We start from the raw sequence: 17628 nt of genomic DNA on the forward strand, positions 1-17628 counted from the left end.
CTGATATCACTGTAGGACCTTTTAAAGCGAATTCTAAGAGTAAGCACTTGACTGGTAGCAGTAACTGAAGACTGTTGACATTTGGCTAGATTTGAATTAGTGACCTAGAGGTGGAAGAGTCTGTGTCTCCTCAATAACTTCCTAAAAACATCAATAAAATTAGCAATCACAGTTATACCATAGGGTCTTATTTCAAATAAATTAAAAATTATCACCTATATTTGTCAAAATCTTATGCATTGTCAAGAGTGAAAGAGGAAACTGACCAGTCTCTTCAGGCAAAAATACTTCTCTGTTTCAGAGATATTCTGCTTCACTTGTTCTGTTTACAAAATTGTACTGAATGTGACCATTCTTTTAAAGTGTTACTACCCATGAAAACCTAAATTATGCAAACAATATGAGACTTGTATCTGTTGAAACAGAGTAGTAATCTATGTTCCCTTTTTTCATCACAGGCCATATGGCAGTGACCACTTGATAGTTATCCTGTGGCTGAAGAAAAGCATGTTTTTGGTTATTCTCAAGCTTGATTTATAGAAGCAGTTCCCTGTCTATTTCAGTGCCTGCATACTTACCTAAAACAGAAAGGACTTAAATAAGAACAAAATTTAGTTTTCTGCAGCACCTTTCATACTTAAGTTATTCCAAAGTTCTTTATAAAGCAGTAAATTTCATATTAGTAGTGCATGGGCTGAGTAGGCAAACATAGCAACCAATATGCACTCAGCAGTAGCAGCCTTTACACAGCCCTGGATGTAGAACTTATTTTATTTAGTCTCAATACATTGTGTACAACAAACATATTTTCTGGGGAAGAAATTTGGGCTCTGTTGAAGTCAGTGGTAAAACTCTGACTTCCAGAGTGAAATCCATGCCCTCCTGGTCAACTGATACCTGGAAGCCGCTACTGACAACCAGGAAAGGGACCTTGTGGTTAATTTCAACAGCTATTGAAGATTCCATGCTTTCCATCTTTAGACTGTTAAAAAAAAGTTTGTGAAATAGCTTCATGATTACTTTAGCACTGCTATTCAAAAGAAGCAGAACAGATGATTGGAAACAACCTCTGCTGTCAAATACTGATAGTGCATTGTGGACTTTTATAATAGTTTCCCTTGCTGTTTGAAATATGTATTTGCAAGGTGCTGACAGATATAGGCATTTCATTCATTATTGTATGCTGTTTTCTTCTGCAGATTTACAAATTCAGAGCTGTTACTAAAATGGAGACTACATTGTACATACTTTTTCATATCACATGAAGGGGATAAGCAAAAATTTCATTATGCCTTTGTCTCATCTCTCAACTATTGTATAATTTTCTTGGTAAAGGAGGGTTTGGGAATTCTTGTTGCTGACAGCTTCGATTGTGTTGTGTTTTGATTTGTATTAGAATGTGCATACTGGTTCATTAAAAAACCTTCAGTCCCTTTCTGAACCCAAGTGTTCACCTTAAACACCAAAACACCACCTCAGTGGCTCAACTCATAAGTACCACTATTCATCATAACTGGCTTTCTTGGTTATATGAATAATAATTCTGTTTAGAAGAAACAAGTTTTAGAAGGCAGATTGTCTCAAAAAAAAAAAATCATTGAAATCTGCTGGTTTTAAGTTACCAAAATGTAGTTTCCAGTTTAGAACCAAATAGAATATAATTTTTTTTCTGATTTTTGTTTCACTATAGTAAATATAGAATTGACACACAATAGTTGACAGTTTTTTTTTTATCCTTTGCCTCAAGCATGGGAGTCTGAACTATCTCTGTACTAGAGAGCTCATAGTTTTTTGGTTTTTTCCCCCTCTCTCCTCTCTTTCCATTTTTTTAAAAATAACTAATTGTATTGTGGTAGTGTTCAATTAGCATCTGGGCACTGTTGTTATAGAAACTGTCCAAACATGTATGAAATCATGAGTCCTACCCCAAGAGCTTGAAGTTTATTTAAGTATGGCAACTAATTTTCAGTACTTAAGATCAATTGAAATGTTTCTCTTGATTTTATTTTTTTAAATTCCAGTGGCAACTTTTAAAACTTTTAAAGTAAATGCTCCACTATAGCATTTGCAATACAAATTTTGCAGCATTGAGAATCTGGAAGAAGTCTCTTGGGCAGTAAAGTTTAGGCTAAGTAAATAATGGGGTAGTAGGTGCTTGTGTCTGTATACAGCTGTAGCCCTGATGACTGTGAGTCTGAGTTAGTACTAGAGGAAAGAGGAGCTGGAAAGACCTTGGTGGCTTTCTTTATTGGTCAAAATATTTGTGTGTGTATTCAGTATGTCTTGGCCTGTTTTTATAACCCTTGATCACTCCCACAGTTTGTAGTTAGTCACACAAGCATTAAGACTATGCAACAGACCCCAAAGAGTGCTTTCTCAGCATACATCCTGTAGCAAGCCATTCGAGTGCATCTACCATCTACCTCACTGGGACCAAGGGGTAGATGGACTCCCCAGGAGTCTCTGTGCGTTGGTTATCTTTTTGGGTTATTCTGCTAACAAAACTTTTTTTAACAGATTTTGATACATATGTAACAGAACAAATCGGCAAATATGATTGCAAAATAAAATTCCTTTTTAGTGGAGATTTTTTATATTTGGAAAACTGTTGCACTGTATGCTTTGAGATAATCAACATGAAATAGTAGAAACAAATTACAGTGTTGTTTTCTCCATGTTTCTTTAAGTTCAGTTTGAGCAGAATTAACCATTTGAACAAATTAGTCCTCATATGCCCTAAAGCACTTCTGACCAGATCTGAGGCTACCTCATGAACCATAAAGATTATTCTGCATATGATGAAATATTTTTTTTAATTCAGGAAATTATTCCTCCTTTGGACATTTGCGATTCATATTCCACTTATGGAATGGAAGACATGGGTAATATGGGATGAGTGTGGAGGGAGAAAACTTGCTTTAGTAGCAAGTAGACAAAGAATGTATTTGTTCTCCCTGCAAATGTTATGACATTTGTTAATTCAAATCAATTTTTTTTGTAGTCCTCCTTAAATACCTTGCTGTGTATGTACAGAATAATATTAGATAAATGGTATTTAAAAATTAATATACTTCTCTAGTACTGAGGCTGCATTTGGGAGTATTATCTTTTAGAAGAGACAAAACTTAGCCAAATATTGAGTGGCCTGGTTCTGCTACTCATTCTCTGAGGACAGTAATTGTAATAGGACTTACAGACATGGTGTGGGAGAAAAAACAGAATAAGGCAAGAAAAGCAATTTTTTTTCTTGTTCATACAGTGGTAACAAAAGTTAGCATTTGCCAACAGTTCTCCAAATAGTGCTCCTGACCATATTTACCATATTTTAAACACCTACTTTGAATAGGAATTCTCATCTGTGATAACAGAGGATGTGGCCAACAAATTTTGAATTTTAATGATTTCGAATATAAATAATGCCTTTTTATCTGGTGACTTCTGAACTTTAGGAACTTTAAGATTTGCATCGCCCCGTAACAGCAATCTCCATTTCAGTATATTCCAATTCTAGAGCAAACCCCCCCCCCCCAAAAAAAAGTTATTGAGCAAAAATTCAACTTATAAGAATGGAAAATGCTGATTGTTGTTTTATATTGCTTTATAATATTAGAGTACTGTATGTCTGCATAGACACATTTTATAGCCGTAGTGTCCTTGTAAATGGATTGTGCATAAAATCTACTTTTAAAGTTGCCAGACTTGTTCATATTGAAGAATAAAGAATTTTCAGTTTTCTGGCAGAATTAACATTGCTATAATATAGTAGCTAGATTACTACATTTGTTGTGAGCCAATAAATAAACCTGCTATTTCAGATGCTTGACTTTCTGTTTTCAAGTTACTTGCTTTTACTGAAGAGATCTCAGTCATTATTAGGCTTTCCCTTGCCACCTTGTCTCAGCTTTCCAGAAATTGGAAGGGGGCACAGGTGGCAGGGGGAAGTAAAAATGATCAGTTTTTATGAACTTTAGCTTTCTCCCTCCCCCTCAAATTCACAGCCTTTTGCATGGTATCTAGCAGCACACCTGGGGCAGCTGTGATTTTAGGTTCACAAAAATAAATACTGTACTGTAATCTCAGGACAGAGATTAAGGTCAAGATTTCTCTATTGTGGTGTCTCCAGCATCTGCCATTCTGGGAAACAGACACTCCTCGCTTTCAGTGAACACGTTAAACATGGTCTACAGCAGAATTCTTTCTTACGATCTCTAGATGTCTATTTTTAATACGAGTCTGAGGATAGCTATTCGTGAATTCAAAAGGATAGCTGTTAGTGAATTAAAAAATGATAGTACTTAACACTCTGAATATGCAAAGTGCTGCATAACCTTAATACTCAAAGCAACTTTTGAAGTAAGTATTATCCCTATTTTACAGCTGGGAAATCAAAGCAGAGAAAAGTGACTTCCCCAGAGCCTCACAATGAGCCAGTAGTAGATCTGGAATTAGAATTCATGTGTTCCTGTTTCTCAACAGCATTCTCATTCCCCTGTTTCATACTGTCTTCCAAAATAATTCTAAATGTCTGTAATTTCATACTTTATTGGTATTTTCTGCTGTCTGGTATTGAACCTCTCATTTTCATTTTGGAAAGAGTAGCAAAGTGTACAGAGTACATCCAAAGAGCCATATATGCAGTACTATCAATTAATTTATCCAGTGCCCAAAGTGTGCCAAGTGCTGAACAAATAACTGTCCTTGCCCCCAAGGAATTAAATTGCATAACACTTTTACTTTCTCCTCATCTTTCTTGTTTAACTGTGTGTTGACTGGTTATGTATACATGATAATAATTAATAGCTAGCTGTTATCACCCACAATGGTAGGAAGCAATATATTTTTGTGGGGAGTTGGGCAAGATGAGGTGGTTGAAGAAGAGTTTAAAGTAGGAGGGAAGGGAGAGATGGCATTGTTATAGTAAAGTAATAGGCAATGAGAGGAAGAAAAGCTCACATAAAGAGCTGCATGGCAAATGCTGTGGTTGAGTATGGCTGGAATTAGAACAAGTGATGATGTACTGTGCAATTTTCATTTAAGATGCTAATAATATACTGAAGGGTCTGCAGGTAATGAGTCAGCAGAGGCAAGGTAACCCGGAATGGGTTTGTTCATTTAGTGGGTGCAGAAGAGGAGGCCTGGTGTGTGCCCAGTTTTCCCCAGCTCGTAATGAAGTCATTACAACTATTCCTGATTTCCCTCTTAGGAAGCTAAAGGCTACCCACGGTAGTTTCCTAGCCCCAGAGAGGAAGGTGGGTATTTTAGTTGGGGCATGGTATTCTGGAACAAGTCTAATATAGGCTGGGAAGAGGGGATGCTTCTGCTGGCGCTTCTATGATGATAATGTCTTGTGAAGGACATATAGTATGCTCTACATACTAAGGTAGTAAAGCAGGTGCCTAGCTACATCTTGAAGTAATATCTGTATTTATGGTATGGTACAGTGGCTATTTGAACTATAGCAAGCTAGTGCCAATTCTTAAGCACAGTTTCACATTAGCAACATGTTTGCAGACAAATGAAAAATTGTCTGCTCTTTTTGATTAACGCTCTTAATTCTAGGTGAAGACAAATATATTCAAAGTTAAGACTACCTTAGTGGTAACTAAAATAACTAAAAACATTTTTACTGCTTTCTGAAACATGGGATTTCTAAAGTCATGCTTCTAGAGAAGAGCCTCCAGCCTAGTATATTTTTGGATTTGCAGAAAATAAAGTAAACCGAAAACAAAATAAGGAATATGTGCCACATTAATGGTATTTTTCTATAATACTTTGCTCTCTGATTTTTTACAATAAAAACAGTCTGCATTTGGACAAGGCAGGAAGCAGTCTTTTTATGCAGGGGAAGGAAATCTCAAGACTGGATACTGTTGGTTTGTGACAAATCCTGTGTGTGTAATTGCTGTATTGCTTTTGTATGAACCATCAAACATGTCCATAAGGTTCTGGGAGCAGACAGCAGCTGCTAAACATCAATCCACAGGCCAGGTGCTTTCCTATCATGTACAGTAGTAGGCCAGTGTGCTCTACCTCAGCAAGGTCATTTTTGTTTGTTTTTTGTTTTGTTTTATCCTGACCCTGTAAATGCAAGGAAGGAAAAATCAGGAAAAACGTCTGCAGCAAAAGCAAATATAAATACAGCATGGTTCTTTATTTGGCCTACAAACATTTTAAAATTTGTCTGTAAGCTGTTAGTGCTTTAAAATTGTGCAAGTGAATGTAGGGTTTTTTAGGCTTGTCTGATTGTATATTAGACTTGTTATTTCAGTCTTTTAAAACCTGGTTCAGGTGTTTTTCTGCAGAGCATATCTTTAGTGTCTCTAAATACTAATAACTTCCGGGAAGTCAACAGAAAAGGCCAGAATAAAGACTTCCGTGTGACTCTAAAGTAGTCTCTTCAGATCGTATAAATCTTTCGCCTTTTACTAAAGATTTCCTGTGGTGTATTAGGAAGCTGCTTTTCCTCCAGCTGCTTTTAAAAATTTGAAATCTTGATACACAAAGGCAGTTGTTTTGAGGTGTGTGCTTTAGGACTTGGTTAGATTCATTCTGATGATTAGCAAACATCTCCAATAAACAGTCTATTTGTTTAAAGTTCTCAAGGTAAGTGAATTTCTTTGTGTGGCTTGCCTGGTAATTTAGAGAGACACTCTATGCAGCTGATCAATACCTTTACTGCACTATCCTGTTACTCTTTTGTTTTGCATGTTAATAACAGCACAATTGCAAGATGATAATTTCTGACAGCTTGTACAGTAAGAAGATGTTTATTAAGACTTATTGCTCTGGATACTAATTTACTTGGAAGAATGAGAAGGAGATTATCATGCTTTTTTCACTCTTGAAAATTAACTGGCATAATTCTGCACTAATAAGCATCTCTGAAGACTAGAAGTAAATATAGAAATTCTAGTTTTACATGTAGTTTTACCTGGGAGTTTACATTTTAAACTGTTTTTAAAGAACTTAGGCAATCAATAATTGAGATTGCTTGTAAAATGGTAGAATATTTCTTCACCTGGAAGTGAATTTGAGGCCTTTTGAAAGTGCTCAAGCAATATACTTCTGAGTTGGACTATTTGCTTCATTTGAAGTCCTCCGGTCTGGCTTTTAGCTCACTGAGAGTTTACTTGATGACAATCTTGGCATTCTACCTTCCCAATCCAGTCTTCACAGACTCCAGGGTAGCAAGATTTCTGAAAGGTATTGTCTTTCTGTTTCCAGTAGTAAAGGAGCTGGTCCCATTATGGGACCTCAGTACTGTTCTGGCTGCTTTCCTGGGTTCTCAGTCAGACATTAGCGACTTACTCATTTTCTCTTCTTTCCCAAAAGACAGCCTTTTTGGTTGCTATAACTTCTGCAAGAGTCAGTGAAATGCATCCTCTTGAGATACTAGTGGAATGGAAAGTGTGTTATGATTAGACTATATCATCTGTTTTTCCCCTAATACGGAACAGAAATATTTATTAAACACTTTTGCCTTTACTATTTTGATAGCTTGATCTTTTTCACTTCCCTGTTAGGGATAAGAAGAGGTATATTGGCAAGCTCTGAAGTCAGCACTTTTAGTCTGCTTTTCTGGCGATTGTTGTTCACATTGCTGTTCACATAGTTCACACTGGGATTTTTTTTTTTTTTTTTACAAACTGAAGTCAGAAATATTGAGGCTATTTATTGGTTTCATAGAGCAGTGGGCTGCCATGTTGCAAATTTGGATATAGGAATAACTTTCAGTAATCAGACTTATGGTATCAAAAAAGATGCATTTGATCTCCTGGTAGATGGATAAGCAGCTGTGTGGTATGTTTGTGGTTTGTGCTGCTCATTTCAAGATTGAACTCTTCAAAGCACTGGGATATGGATTGTACTTTTTAGGGATGGCGCTCAGTTATAAGGAAAGTATGAAACAAAACAATCCCGAAAGCCTTGGCTGCAAAAAATTAACTTGTAGTGGAAGTGCAACCATATGTTCTGAATGCTGAAGGATATTAGAAATGCAAATTAAAAAAGAACCATAAACCTGAGTGTCATACTAAGTAATAAAATTGCACTGTTAATTGTTTGCCTCTGTTCTAAACTTACAATTCTTACAGGCCTGGATCTAATTATGAACTAGCATTTTGTACCATTTTGTTTCTCTGTACATAGAAGTATTGCTGGGAAATTCTAATTCTAAAGCATTGTTCTCTTTTCGGGTGGAGGAAAAAAACATAATGCCTTAAGAAGCATGTGTCAAATATTAGTTGGAGTTCATGTATGGATCTATGGCAAAATGTGGCCCATATTATTCTCTCTCTAAGGCTTTGAAAGGTGGATGTCAGCTCTACTCAGCTCTATTATAAATTGCCTTTATATAACACGTAGTTGGATGATGCAAAATGTGACTCAAAATGTCTCTGGAAAAAGAATGATGCACGTGTTTTCTGTTATTTCAAGTTTGCTGAGTGTTTTCATGCATCGCTAGTGTTATTGAAAACAAAAAAATCTTTGATGCAGCGGTTTCCTTTTGCTTAGTGTAGCTGATTTTTATTGTAACTGACAGAAGTGTGAAATCATGTCAGAAGGTTTTTCATGTAAACTCTCAGTAATTGGGCTTAGAAAACAGGCTTATTACAGTTCTTCACTAAAATGTTCTGAGCTGATTTTTCCCTCTTGGGGGAAAAATTTTTAGAATAAGTCAGTGCTACATGTGACTGTTGGTTATCTTTGATCAGTGTTCATTTAAACGGCTGAAGTACAGTTTAGGCAAAAAGGAAAACCTGGAAAGATGAAATCCTTAGAGGTTGCATAAATGTCATTTATTGCTTGGATACTGTTTCTCTTTTGAGTACTCAAAGAAATCCTGTACTACCATTACAGAGTACAAAAATGTCAGAAATTACTATGGGAAATCTAAGAGATTTCTACAGTCAATAATAGGTGCTGGCTTTTAGTATTACAATTCAGTGACATTTCTGCAACATACACAACAGAATTTGTAATTGCTTATAACTCAGGATAAGAGTAAGAAGTTTGCACTGGGTGGAACAGTGTAGTATCTGGTGATTATACACTACTGTATATCTGGCAATGAAGAGATGGCGGTTTACATGAAAACTTTAATATTTTATTCCTGAGTCTTATTCTAAGAAAATGGTTTCAGCTTATTGGCAGACATTTTTGTGGGTAGGTGGCATGTCATTCCATTTTTTATAACTGTCAGCTGCTGTCTTGTCTTGGTTGTTTCAGTATACATGTAATGACCTTGACACAGGCTGCTCAGCAGCCACTGCTTTCTGATATCTCTGCCTAGCTAAAAGAAGACATCTGTTTTGTTTGGATAGTACCTTATGAAAAGGGGGACTACTTTTTAAAAAAAAAAGTATTGCTTTCAATTGATTCTTTACTTTATATATCAGGAGGTCAGACTAGATATCTGGTGGTCTCTTCTGGCCTTAAGTAATGGTTTTCATTAAGGACTTATACCTAATTTGGCATCCTATAAAAGTTTGTATTCTTCTTCAAGCTGTGTCCACACAGATTCCACTGTAGATGTGTGCGCCCCATGTGTGTAAGCCCAGAGTCTCTTAGCCAGCAGGGTCCGTTGGGGCTGTGTATGCGCCATCCTGAGAGTATAAAGGGCAGAGCAGCCCCAGTCACTGATCGGTTCCTTTTTACCACCCAACACAGTGTGACAGTTTACAGTATCCATCTGCTTCCCTGTAGTTTCTTATATAGTGTTAGGATAGTAAATGTTACTATTTTTAGTAATTAAAAATTCTTCTTCGAGTGCTTGCTCATATCGATTCCAGTTAGGTGTGCACGCGCTGCGTGCACGTTCGTTGGAAGATTTTTACGCTAGCAACACTCGGTGGGTCAGCTGGGTCGCCCCCTAGAGTGGCGCCGCCATGTTGCCGGATATATACCCCTGCCAACCCAACGGCCCTTCAGTTCCTTCTTACCGCCCGTGTCGGTCGTTGGAACAGTGGAGCGCGGCTTAGCTGATCTCCACTTCCCTAGCTACTCGTAGTTCTCTTACTAATTCTTGTGTATATAGTTATAATTTCTATAGTTCTATAATATAGTTAGTTTTTATAGTTGAGAGGGGTTCGGGGATTAGCCCCTGCCCCGCACCCGGTACCGGGGTCCATGTCCGGTTCACCGGGCTTCAAACCGTGCTCAGCCTGCCACAAGCCGATGCCAACGGGAGATCCCCACGACTCCTGTCTTAAGTGCCTTGGGGAATCCCATCTCTCGGATAAGTGCCGAATCTGTAAGGCCTTTAAGCCGAGGACGAAGAAAGAGCAGGACTTTCGTCTCAAACAGCTCCTGAAGGAGGCAGCTCTTACTCCTCCGCCCTCGGCACCGAGCGCCAGACAGTCCGCATCAGGGAGAAGCACTTTTTCGGCACCGGATCACACGGGTACTGCTAAGGCCCCTCGGCACCGACCGTCACCGGCACAGATGTCCGCTCGGCACTGTTCCCTCTCCCTGCGGGTTAAGAAACATAAGACTCCTGCTGCTTCCGTGCCGCCTGCACCACAGTCAGACCACCCGCCTAAGTCAGATGGCCCGGCACCGACAGCTGCTGCGGCACCGACAGCTTCGGCACCGTCGATTCCGGTCCCGCAAGGGCCGTCGAGTCTGGTGCCTGAAAGCTCCCCGGCGCACACCATGGTTGAGCTCACTATTCCCTCCACGCCGGGGACCTTTTCCATGGCGAGGGAGCTGATCGCGCTGACGGAGTCTGCGCTGCCTTGACCCCCGGCACTGCCAGTGCGGGTTATACAATCAATTGGCAAGCCTGCCCTCCTGAGACCATCCTCTGTCGGCACCGATCACGATCGCGGTCCCAACGCCGCTCGCAGTCCCAGCACCACTCTCCATCTCGGTACTGGTTGCACTCATGGCACCGTTCAGCGTCCCATTCGCCGGCCCGGTACTCTCGGCACCGATCCAGCTCCTGGCACCCTTCCCGGCACCGCGCCTCTCGCAGCCGCTCCAGATGTTGAGCTTCGAGATCCTGGTTGACCTCCCGGCACCGCTCCGGTCACAGGTCCCGGTCTCGTTCCCAGTACCAGTATGACACCGGTACTGCTCTCCGGTGCCGCACAGAGAGAGATCGTTTAGAGATGGAGACCCTTCCCAGGGCTTTTCAGCTCCTCCGTGGCTGTCTCGACACACATCTGTGTCATCTCACATGGACAGTGCTGCCTATGCACAGGACCATGGCTCAGATGTGCCCAGCTGAGTCTTCCAGGAGACCCAGGCCCAAGAACAAGGACCTCCCCTCATCAGTGGTCATTCTGGACACCTTGGGCATATCACCAAGCCCAAGGTGCGCCTCCAGTGCCATCACACTCCGTACCATCGGAACACTGGGTGCCGGAGGCGACTGTCAGCCACCGCCCTCCTGCGGGTACGGAGGAAGCTCCCATTCAGTCAACAGACTCTCAGGTCCCACCTGAGCCTGACGTCACCCAAGAACAGGAGCCCACGCAGGACCCTCTTGTCTTTCCTCTTCCTCCTCTGCAGATGAAGCGGTGACGGGGACATCCTCCTCGGGCCCTCCTCCAGTTGACCTGAGGGCACATCAGGACCTCCTGAGATGCGTGGCCCTGAATATTAATCTTCAGGTGGAGGAGGTCCCAGAGATAGAGGACCCTGTGGTGGATATTTTGTCAGCTGACACCCGCACAAGAATGGCCTTGCCATTCATTCGTACAATCCAGGCAAATGCCGATACCATCTGGCAGTCTCCAGCCTCTATTCCGCCCATGGCCAGGGGAGTTGAGCGGAAGTACATGGTGCCCTCTAAGGGGTACGAGTACCTGTACGTGCACCCTGCTCCCTTGTTGTGCAATCAGTCAACGAAAGGGAGCGCCATGGCCAGCAAGCTCCTGCTCCAAAATCAAAGGAGGCGAGGCACATGGACTTATTGGGCTGCAAAGTATACTCTGCTGGGGGCCTCCAAATCAGGGTGGCAAACCAGCAAGCCCTGCTTAGCCGGTACAACTATAATACCTGGGCGGTGGTTGGAAAATTCATGGAATTAGTTCCCCAAGACTCTCGCCAAGAGTTTGCTGCCCTTTTGGAGGAAGGAAGAAGGTGGTGAGAACTTCTCTCCAGGCCTCGCTGGACGCAGCTGACTCCGCAGCCAGCACTCTGGCTTCTGGAATCGCCATGAGGCGAATATCATGGCTTCAGGTGTCAGGCCTTCCACCTGAATTACAAAACACCATGCAGGACTTGCCCTTCAATGGCCAAGGCCTGTTTTCTGGCAAGATTGAACCTAGGCTGCAAAGCCTAAAGGACAATAGGGTGATCATGCGCTCGCTCAGGATGCACACACCGCTGACTCAGCACAGATCTTTCCGCCCCCAGCCTCACTGCCCTTACCTCCCGCCTAGGCCACGACAGGACTTCGGCAGAAGGTGCAGCCGAGGCAATCGCAGACGGCAGTCTGGACCCCAAGGGGGTCAGAATCAGAGTCCCGCCAAACCACCTAAGGGGACCCAAAACCAAAATTTTGAAGGCATGCCCGAGGACGGCGTACCAGTTGTTTCCCAGGATCCTTTCTCTCCCTTTTACAACTACCTCTCCCTTTTCCTCCCTGTGTGGACCCAACTAACTTCGGATCGTTGGGTCCTGCGCACAGTAGAATTCGGATACCACCTCCAGTTTATTTCGCGCCTCCCCACCCCCCATCCTCGTCCCTCTTCAGGGACCCCTCTCACGAGCAATTCCTCTTGCAAGAGGTACGGACACTCCTTGCCATGGGAACTATAGAGGAGGTGCCGAAGGACTCGAGGGGCAAGGAGTTCTATTCTCGCTATTTCCTAATCCCCAAGCTGAAGGGAGGTCTCAGACCTCTCCTAGACCTGCAAGGACTCAACAAGTTCATGATAAAGTTGAAGTTCCGCATGGTATCCCTGGGGACCATCATCCCATCCTTGGATCCGGGAGACTGGTATGCCGCCCTCGATATGAAGGACGCGTATTTTCACATTGCCATTTACCCTCCGCACAGATGGTACCTCTGGTTTGTGGTCAACCATCAACATTTCCAATTTACGGTCCTTCCGTTTGGCCTCTCTATAGCCCCACGAGTATTCACAAAATGCATGGCTGTAGTCGCCGCCTCCCTCTGTCGTCGTCGGATACACGTCTTCCCGTATCTCGATGATTGGCTCATTTGAGGGGCCTCTGAGATCCAGGTCACCCGTCATTTGGGCATAGTCAAGGACCTATTCAAGCGACTAGGCCTGATGATCAACATAGAGAAATCCACTCTGGTTCCTACACGAAGAGACTCCATTGGGGCCATTCTGGACTCCAGTCTCGCCAGGGCCTTCTTACCACAGCCTCGGTTTCAGGCAATGGCATCAATTATGCAAGGCCTACAAAATTTCCCAATAACTTTGACTCGCACTTGTCTCGGCCTCCTGGTCACATTGCTGCCTGCACGTTCATGACCAAACACTCCAGACTACGTCTCCGTCCCCTTCAAACTTGGCTCTCCTCGGTATACCACCCGGGCAGAGACAGTATAGACACAATCCTCACGATCCCCCTGAGCATCCTAAGCTCCCTGGACTGGTGGTTGACGTCCTTCTTGGTCTGTGCAGGGATGCCATTCCATCCGCCTCAGCCTTCAATGACCCTGACAACGGATGCGTCATCTCTCGGCTGGGGTGCCCACCTCGAACATCTCCATTCGAAATCCGCCCTCCTTCCCCTCTGTCAGAGTAGCTGGCAAGAAGGAACTGAAGGGCCATTGTGTCGGCAGGGGTATATATCCAGCGCCATGGCGGTGCCACTCTAGGAGGCGAGCCAGCCGACCCACCGACTGTTGCTAGGGTGAAAATCTTCCAATGAGTGTGCACACGGCACGCGCACACCTAATTGGAATGGATATGAGCAACACATCTCGAAGAACAACAGTTACAAAGGTGAGTAATTGTCTCTTTTATTTAGTGCCCATTGGCAGTGGCAACAACAGAAACTTAACCCTAGAGTCTGCAAATCCTTCTCAAAACATGTATCAAGAGCTTGTGATGCTCATTTTAAAATGTTTCTGATGGAAAAGACTATGAACAATTCTCAAGTCCCTTCTCAAAACCAGTCTTCTGTCTTAAAGTGAGTTTACTCTGGGAGCTATCAGGTCTTCTGGCTCTGAGACCTCATGCTTCTCAAAAATATGCTGACCCATCTCTTCAGTCTTCCTTGGGTTAGTTAGCAATTCCTGCTGCCTGAGATAAGAAGGAGTAGAGATCTTCTGATGGTACTTAGGACTGGTCACCATCCCAGGTACCAACTAAAAAGAGATGCAAGACTCATCACTCAGTCTCCAAGCCATTTTTCCCCAAAATTTGTCATCACAATGTCTTCAGAAGCTGTGGAAGCTCGTTCTGCTGCAGTGCCACATAGATGATGCTCAGTGACCAGACCACTTCTTCAATACTGATGATATGAGTACTGTTACAGATACTTTGGTACAGTGTAGTAATAAGAAGACCTATACTTCTGAGACGACCATATCCATACGGTCGATTTTGGTATTGTCTACTTCAGTAATGAGTTTTTTCTCAACACAGGAGCGCATCTGTGGACATGGTGTTCACTCTCAAACCAGAGTCTGCTCTCTCCAATATTTCTGAAATATCTACAGGTTCAGAGTTTCTTCTGTTAAGAAAATTTCTCTGCATGCATCATCTGTGATACCAATGTCTGTTTTTCAGAGGCTAGACTCTGGCTCTCCTCAGTCTGTTGCATGCCTGAGATAGCTGCCCCACCATTATAGGCGTTATATTTGTCTGCATATTCATCGGCTCTTGACAGTAGAAGCCATTCTCCTAGTCTAGTTCCTAAGAAGGAGCCTTTCTAGTCATAGGTCCCATACTTCTGAAAGATTTCAGGCCCGTTGGTTTCTAACTTGTGACTTTGCTGTTCCTGAAATGTTGGCTTTATTGAACATTGTAGTACCCTTATCATTTTTCTGCTCCTTATTCCTCTAAATCTACATCTAGGAATATATCTCATCGTCCGAAGGAACTATCTGACACAATGCAATCATCTTACCAGGGGCTGATGCAGGAGAATTCTAGCATGATCCTCATACTGAAGAGCAAGTTGTTGATGGAGGAATATGAGGATCAATGCAGTCACTTGGCTATTTCTTCTTTATCCATGTGAAGCTGTAAAACCATCTGCTCCTTCCACAATTGATTTTAAGAGCCTTCAGTATCTCTTAAAAGTATGGTGGAGACCTAAGAGCTACCCCTCCAAGTAATTCAGGAAAGGTCTCAAACTACATGACATTCCGGATCCAGTCTCCCCAGGTAACTTGGCCTTATCAGTCATTGAGGGTATCCTCAACTTAGCTTAAGCTTTGTGGCAAACTTGTGTACTTATTTCAGCCATAACTAAAAAAGCAGACTGTAATTACTAAGTTCATCCTAAGGAGTTAAAATATTTCTTTTTGGCCCTGTTACTGGATCCTTAGTAGTAGCAGCTGCCCATGAAAAATCTTAAGTAGGCTAGTTCTCCCAAGTAGACCCCCAAAAGGGCACCAAGGGAGAAAAATATATTCTTCAGCTAGTCTGTGAATTCAGATAGTTAATTATAAGGCATTTCTGGATAAGTACAATTTCCCCAGCGTGACAGGATATCACAGCTTGGTGAAGAGTTCTCTCAGGGACCCTTCTTACAATAGTCTGCTGCAGGTGGAAATAAAATTTCTTCTTCAGTAGGGTGTGATTGAGATGGTGCCTCCAGAGTTGTGTGGCAACGGATTCTATTCCCACTACTTCCTCATTCGAAAAAATAAAGGAGGTCAGCATCCTATATTGGCCATCAGACATAATCAACAAATTTCTCATGAAGTGGTTTGCAACTCTTGACTTTGAGGACCCTTACTTCCATGTGGCAATCCATCCAGCTCACAGGATGTTTTTACATTTCATGATCATTGAACATCCTTACTAATTCAGAGTCCCACCTTTCAGTCTCAGCAGCCATGAGGATATTTACCAAATGCCTTTCAGGGGTGGCTGCTCACCTGAGGAGACACGGTCTTCATGTAATCCCTATCTCAGTGACTACTTGATTTGGGAACACACTTCTCACCAAGTTGTCAGATGTTCACACAAACATTCAATTTTTTTTTCTGTATGTGTCTCAAGATCCATCAAGAAAAATTTACTCACCCCCTACTGAACTGATAATTTATAGAAGCAAGGTAGGACTCTGTATCAGCAAAAGCATATCTTCCTCTGGAGAAGTTTTTCATAATGACTCATCATCAGTTTTAACGTCTGCTCCCAAACAAAACTTTAATGAAAATCTGCCTTAGCTTTCTGGCTCATATCACAGCTTGTACTTGCATAACTGCATACACAACAGCATCTGTGTCCTTTCGGTGGTAGTTGTTTGGTTTATCATCCAGTCAGACAAAGCATAGATTCACCAATAGAAGATCTAAGGCTGCTGACATCTCTGTGTTGGTGGACAGACCCCCTTCAAGTCTGTCAGTGTTCTTTCACCTACTACTACAACCTGGAAAGGACTCTTGTAACAGACAAATCCAAGTAAGGCTCTGGTGCTCATTTAGAAAATGTCCGGATTCAGGGCCTTTGGTCTTGGATGGAATCTTGGTTATACATAGATATGCTTGAACTGAGAGCTGTTTGTTGAGCCTGCAAGGCATTCGAGCCCTGCCTTGGGACACCAATACTCAGATTTTAATATATAATACCATGGTGATGCACTATGTTAACTGAGGGGGTTGTAAGATCTTCCCCTTTATGTCGAGAAGCAATTTGTGGGAATGGTGCATTCTTCATTGTATCAACCTAATAGCCCAGAACAATTTGGCAGATGACCTAAGTAGAAAGGGTTTCATCACCCATGAGTGAGAACTGACGGACTCTGTTTTAGATAGGTTTTCTGGAATTAGGGGTTACCCTCAAGATATCTGTTTGCCAGTGATCTGAACAAGAAGTTCTCTGTATTTTTCTCCCAAGGAGGAGTGAGTCTGGGCTCTCTGGCAGCGGCATTTCTGGTTTCAGTGGGAAAAGGTGCTGCTTATATACTTTCCCCCCCTCACTCCTCTAATTCTCAGAGTCCTCAAGAAGATATGTCAGGACAAGGCTTGGGAAGTGATGGCACATCACTTTTGATGGAGCTTTCAGTCTGCACATCTTCCACTTCCAAACATCATTTCACAGAACCAAAGTGCAGGGTTACAGCCAGACCCAATGTACCTATATCTGATGGCAGGGAGATTAGCTGGTTATGTTGTGTTGATGGATGCTTTATGGTAGCAGTCGTATTACCCAGGGTTATCTGAATGCAAAGATGTGGTAACTAATCTCTGTTTTCACAGCAGTGTCAGGAAATAAATCAGTGGGGGACACAGCAGCTCCATCTGATAAATGGTTGGAATGCACAAAAGTGCTTCCACTCAAAAATCCTTGTTTTATTGAGTACAAAGTACACATAAAAAATGACAATAGTCTAGAACACCACCTCAGAGATAGTTACTAAAGTCTGAAGTGGTGTTGCATGGCAGCAGCAGGGTTCTGGTGGTCAGCCTTCCTCCTAGCTGCTGGGGAGGATGATATCAGTGTCTCCTTGCTCGTTGAAAAT

At 42.2% G+C, this 17628-nt stretch overlaps 1 protein-coding gene and 1 pseudogene across 5 annotated transcripts in view; both read left to right on the forward strand.

The window, feature by feature from the left end:
- Positions 1–17628, forward strand: part of DTNBP1 (dystrobrevin binding protein 1) — a 176828-nt gene that overhangs the window by 129711 nt on the left and 29489 nt on the right. The window lies entirely within an intron of this gene.
- LOC127046047 (uncharacterized) lies at positions 6385–6506 on the forward strand (annotated as a pseudogene).

Source organism: Gopherus flavomarginatus, chromosome 2, assembly GCF_025201925.1.
Source record: "Gopherus flavomarginatus isolate rGopFla2 chromosome 2, rGopFla2.mat.asm, whole genome shotgun sequence".
Classification (NCBI taxonomy): Eukaryota; Metazoa; Chordata; order Testudines; family Testudinidae; genus Gopherus; species Gopherus flavomarginatus.